The sequence below is a fragment of the Pinus tabuliformis genome, chromosome 3_1 (assembly GCF_031772625.1).
Source record: "Pinus tabuliformis cultivar Carrire ecotype Pingquan chromosome 3_1, CPIR1, whole genome shotgun sequence".
Classification (NCBI taxonomy): domain Eukaryota; kingdom Viridiplantae; phylum Streptophyta; class Pinopsida; order Pinales; family Pinaceae; genus Pinus; species Pinus tabuliformis.
The window spans coordinates 525,238,401-525,244,600 of record NC_142301.1 but is presented as its reverse complement, the minus strand read 5'-3'; the positions used below and the strand labels follow the sequence as shown (position 1 = coordinate 525,244,600).

The window sequence follows — 6,200 nt, the reverse complement described above, 5'->3', positions numbered from 1 at the left end:
CACAAAGGGAGTCCTGTAATGAATGTGAAGAGACTATCGAAAGCTCTAGACAACACCTGGCCTAGCCTGCATCGTCGGATCAGATGATATCTACGATGCACCCAACCTAAGGTTTGATCTAGTGGATTAATGTGTAGGTTGGCTGAGGACTAGGTCATTCGGTCACACAACTGCTTGCGGCTTGGCTCTGCTACAGCGGGCAACTTGGAAGGTGAATACGGAATGGAATGGCTTGTCTGAAGGAGCCATCTCCACCCGTTGTCAAGTATATCAAGGGGCGTTGTAAATATATCTACTGGTACATTAATTCATTCGTTATTTCACATATGTTTTTCCCGATTCACTTGCTCAGCTCTTGCACAGGAAAAATCACTGATAGCCAACATCTTCACTCCAGCAAGATGCTTTTGGAACCCTATGATGATGAAGGGGTAATAGGCACATATATGAGAGTGTATTTATGCAAATTCATACCCCGAGGAACACCTGACGACAATGCTATGCTCTTACAAGCATGCTCCATCTTCCATCTCTCGGATACCCTGTCTCAGGTAAGCTCTTTTCCACAGAAATACTTCTTCGTTAATTACTCGGTTACTCATGATTTCAGGATTTGAACCTTGGCATTCTAATTTCTATAATTATATTCTGGCTACCATATGCAGATGTTCGAAGGGGGGTTCAGAACAAGGTCGTTCTCTCACCACAGATGTTAATTCCCTTTTCAGGTTAGTCTTTCTTCTGGCTTGATATGGTGAATGTTATTCAGGTGGCCTACCTTATTTAGCTGAGGGTTGGTTTATTTATTTGATGAAAATATTTGGGTTCTTTCTTTCGCTGATAGATATGCTACGACACTCGTAAATAATGGGGAAATAGTTTGAATTAATTCAACAGTGCGATACCATTTTACGGTATGGTCAAGAGGGTTTTACTTATAGTTCATATGTATAACATTTCATCGATGGTTTTATATATAAATACATTACAATTGTTTATTCAGACCAAGACCTTTCTCTGTCTTAGATCAGAACTCATGAACAGGGTTTTCGTTTAATGTCTAAGTTGATTTTGGCTATGCCGGGTTGAATATAAACAATACAAAGTACTCTTATTTTGTTTAATTCTCTGCTACGACGAGACGGGTGGGGATGCCACTTGGAGCACAGTTCGGGCGTGGGCAGCATACAACCAGGCGGCCAAAACAGGGCAGCAGCAACTCCTGTCAAGAAGCCCCTTCCATCACCATAGGCCTCCTTCACACCTCCGAATAGCTCGTCCGAGAGATCGAGGTGGCACGTCTCCTTCCCCTGCTGAACAGGGAACGAAGGCACAGTGTTCGAATCCTCGTTTTCAGACTTTTGGTTTTGGTTATGAAATTGCAGTCTTGTTGCCAATAATGCGCTTGTGTTAAGTTATGCTTATGTTTTTCTTATATACGAGATCTCTTCCTATTTATTGAGCATATTTGCTCTCAGAAGAGGGTATCTGGAGCATTATACATGTTTTCAGTAGGATTCCACTACTTTTTATTTTTCTAGAAGACCATTTCCTTATTTTATTTACTTACCCTATGATTTGTATATGCTTACATACTCCTTTCTGTATATATATGCATCACTATGTCTTACACATTTCATTTTATGGGTTCCAGTTCTAGTATACTCTAGGTTTCTTGACTTTGCCAACTATTCGGCTCATCTCTAGGATTTCAGACTAGCTTTCGCTCCTTTGTGATTTCTAGGTATAACTACTCACTGTGTCAGACTTTGATTTAGGTTTTGATGTACTATAATGGTTATTTCAAAAGGGTTGATGATAAAATTCATGCTACATTAGGGTGGCATCCTCTTTCACACTGGTATAATGAATTTTTACCAGAGTATTGGGTATTTGTTTATACATCAAATTGAATTTTCATTATCTATATTTAGTCAAATGATCCCTAACTTTAGTGTGCCTAGTCTATCTCACTTCAAGTGGGACTCAATGTTAAATTTTTGGTTATGGAAGTAACAATACTCTTTTATTTTTGAGTTACACCAGTAACAATTCCTTATTGACAATTTTCTATTGTTTTTGGTACAGAGCATGAGAGATAATGATGGATTTAACTAATAGGTAGAATACCCTCTGTTACTCTATTGTCCTTTGTTCGATGAAGTTATGGATTTCATTTCATTTTCGGCATATTTATTTCCTCGCGTTCTTTCCTGCAGGTATGTGTAGAAGCTCAATTCCATTTATGCCTTCCATGCCTAAGGATCTCCTAAAATTTTGACTCGTGCTTGCAACTCAACAGGTTAGTTTTCATGACATTCTTCATGCTCTGGTTACCCCGTTCATATTGGATTGAGTCATGAGCATCATATTTTCCCTTTTTTATTTGGTATTTATTTAGGGGGTTAAGACCCTCTGTTCAAATGTTTCCCCTTACCAGGGAATTTGAACAGGATTTAACTTTACAATGGTTTTATGCCGTTAATTTATTTTCTAAAAACAATATATTCAGCTAGCTCCGAAAAGACGATGAGTCTTTGTACTTAATTGTCTTCTTAACAAATATATTTATCAAAAGGGATTAATGCCTTCATTGTTTTTTTTGTAGAGATATTTAGTTGTATGGGACAATTATAGCTAGTGTGTATTCTTGTACATGATTTGAATTATGAGTTCTTCCTCTATCAAATTTCATATGTAAATTTGAATTTCCAGTAATGTATATGATTATTAGATAATGAATTTGATTTGTGTTTTCTATATTACCATGAATTCCTCTGAATGATGAATTTTGTTTTTCCATTTACTATTAATGTAAAAGTGTCTGTGTGTTTCTAAAACTCGCTAAGAGAAAAATGTCTTTCTTATATAATTTTGAGTTTCAAATTGGTCTTTCAATCCCAACCAACAGAATTTGTTTATGGTTAACTATTGTCTCTCCCTAATTACGGTGATCTTGTTGCGTAAATGTTTTAGAATGAAAAAGGAAGGATTGATATAAACCCCATGACTTCCAAGTTCATAAGATATCCATTATATTTTGCAGAAATGTGAAACAGTGATCTTAGATAAATTATTTCTACTTGATAGACATAATTTCAACTCCAGTTGTAATTTTGATTCTCGGTGCTTTATATAATAGTTCTATGAGTCAAATTCTAATCTCCTTCGATTTGGCACCGAGTATTCAGGAAAATCCAAACTGTTTTCTTTTCTTTTATTATATACATGCATAATGTTCCTCATTCATTGCTCCTATCCAATGCTAGTGTTAAATAAGTTTATGAAAATCTTACTGTAAATGTTTATCTTGGCTTCTAAAGATGTAACCAAGTTCATTAGACACTAGTTGGTGTACAAAACATAGTAATTTAAGGAAATCAACTGGCTAGTATTTACGCTGTAACCCCCCTCTACACACTCCTTGGTGATGTAAAAATGCTTCTCCATATGAACAATAATTTAACTAATTAAATATTCCACGCCTTCTATCTCAACTAATAACCACACTATCCTTAATGGATACACCCATTTACTCTCCTCATAACCCTCTTCTTTCGATAATTGTATTAGCTCTAACTATCGCTAGTCAAAGAGTTAGGTAAGGTTTACAAACCAAAAATAACACATATAGTTAGATAATACGCCAAGGAATTTACATCTAGATGCTCCTTTTAGCACTAACATATTATGAAAAAACATATTGGTTTTTGATTTAAATATGATGAATAATGCTACAATTCCTCACAAATATCATTGTCTATAGTACAGACATAAGTATTATAATTGAACAAAATTTATCACACTTATCATTGCTTATTACAAATACATTGGAATTAACAATCAACATAATTCATCGCCCTCTGATGATTTTGTTTATTCTCATCATATTGATTCCATTTCATACATTCACTTAATTCAACAGAATATTCATATCTAAAACCTTTAAATAAAACACTAATTAGAAATTCTAACCATGTAACAACTGGAAATGCACATGGGAAATACAAGTTCCTCCTAGCAATGAATAGAATCCTCTAGTTCCCCCCGAGCTAATATATGCTTGCCCCTTGAAATATACAAAGAAACAACAACCTCTCCCCTTGATTCTAAAGTAAAGTATTTCTATAAATTTTCTTCCTTAGAAGATTTTTCCTTAGTGGCATCCCATATTTTTTTCATCTGTCAACCCACTCGCCTAGCTTATCTTTCTTTCTTTTTTCAGAAAAAGGTGTTTCTTCCTTTTTCTTAAAAGTTGTATGTCTCTCTTGCGACACTTTATTCTAGCCATACTTAGTATATTTCTTTAGCTAAGTGATTTAATGAAATGTTTTTCTCCTATCTGATTAAATCTTATTTATTATCTCCTCGGAATTTTTAGGTTTCCTTTCTAGCGAAGATTTATTTTACTCTCATCTATCAAGGATGATTTCCCAAATTTGGAAAGAATCTCTTTACTCTAGTGGTCTTTAAGCCCTGCCAAGTTATCTGCTAAAGACAATTGCAGTTCCAATTAGAACGGTTGTAAATGTCGATAAATATGTAATGCTGCAGACATAGATGGACTTGAAGGTATGAGGCTCATCTGTGGGACAATAGTTGCAGGAGAGAGGGACAGACTCGTAAGGGTAGACAAGGTGAGCTTTGTAATATGTTAAAAATATCTTCTCACATTTTGGTTTCATGGCTATTTGTGTTACGCTGCATTTTAGTTCGCTATAGTTTGCATTTTATGATGTCCAAGAATACAAAATCATACAAAACTAAGTAATAAGCTTTTGTGTGGCTGCGTCACGTGCATGGACAATGCTAATCGGTTTGAACATTCTTCAGTCTATTTAGGTAAGAGCAGTGCACTTTCATGGTTTATTAAAAGATCAGTTTGATTAATTTCCTTATACAGAAGATATACTTGTATGCTCATCAAGATCTACGAGATTCGGTGCTTTTAAATGATAACTTGTTTTAGATTCTGACTAAATACATATTTTCACTTGTGTTAGAATTTGGCATTGTACCTTATAAAATTCAATCATTTTCGCTGGCTTACTTCCAGTTTAGATCATTTTGGTTAGACCAGCCGAGAACAATGCCATTTCTATTCTCTAGCTGAAAGTATTCATGTCTTATATGATATCCCAAGCGAGTGGACAAGTGTGGACTGAATATGTGCTTGTCTGATGTGCAAGAGAAGTTAGTTTTCTGTATGAAAGTGCAAAAAAAAAATGTAAGTTTCAGCTATCTGATGGGAACATGATTTTAAATATTACAGGTGGATATGACAAAGAAGAGAAGGCAGCTAGGGCTTATGATATTGCGGCTCTGAAATATTGGGGTCCAACAACTACCACAAATTTTACGGTGTGAATCAATATATTTTTTTCATTTCATCTTGTACATGGCAATTGTATAAATCTAAAGAACCTCTTAATGACTTAGTCCCTTACTTAGAACTCAATGCATACATTCTTTGTTCCTTGCAATATATTTTTTAGGATACCAGCCTGAAATAAAAGGCTTACGTTCTTTTGACAGATTAGAAATTATGAAAAAGAGCTAGAGGAAATGAAACATATGACAAGGCAGGAATACGTTACATCTCTCAGAAGGTATAATAGCTTTATTACTAGTTAAGGTATTGCAATTTTGTTGTATATTTGAAAAAAATAGCATATTGAGTCACCTTAATCTTGGATATTTGTATAGGAAAAGCAGCGGATTCTCTAGAGGAGCATCAATTTACCATGGAGTAACAAGCTTAGGCTTCCCATGTTTCTGAATGTCTATCAAATTTGTTTTGGTAGATTAAGATCTGCAGTAAATCACTAGAAGGTTTACAAGGATAAAGGAACTAAAAGCGAAGCATAAATCTGGGACTAACAACCAAGTGAGATTGATCAAGAGGATCTACTACTCATGAATAAGTTGCCATTTTATGTTTCTCTACCCATCATTTGTGGAATTTAGAAATATAGAGCAGAGTATAGAATAATAACTTTAATCAGAAAACATAGAAAATTATCAAGGTTCAACATAAACTAGCTTTTGAAACCCTTCTTACCCAAAACTTATAAAAGCTCTACATACTAATATTCTCTTATCATCCTTCAAAAGTCATGTTAGGTTAATTGAATCTTAAATTAATAAATATTATATTTATCATGTGAAGAACCTGGAGAGTATGAATCCAGTGACAATTC

At 34.7% G+C, this 6,200-nt stretch overlaps 1 pseudogene; it reads left to right on the top strand.

The window, feature by feature from the left end:
• Positions 1-495: 495 nt before the first annotated feature.
• On the top strand, positions 496-5,779 carry LOC149188141 (AP2-like ethylene-responsive transcription factor AIL5; annotated as a pseudogene).
• Positions 5,780-6,200: the final 421 nt, after the last annotated feature.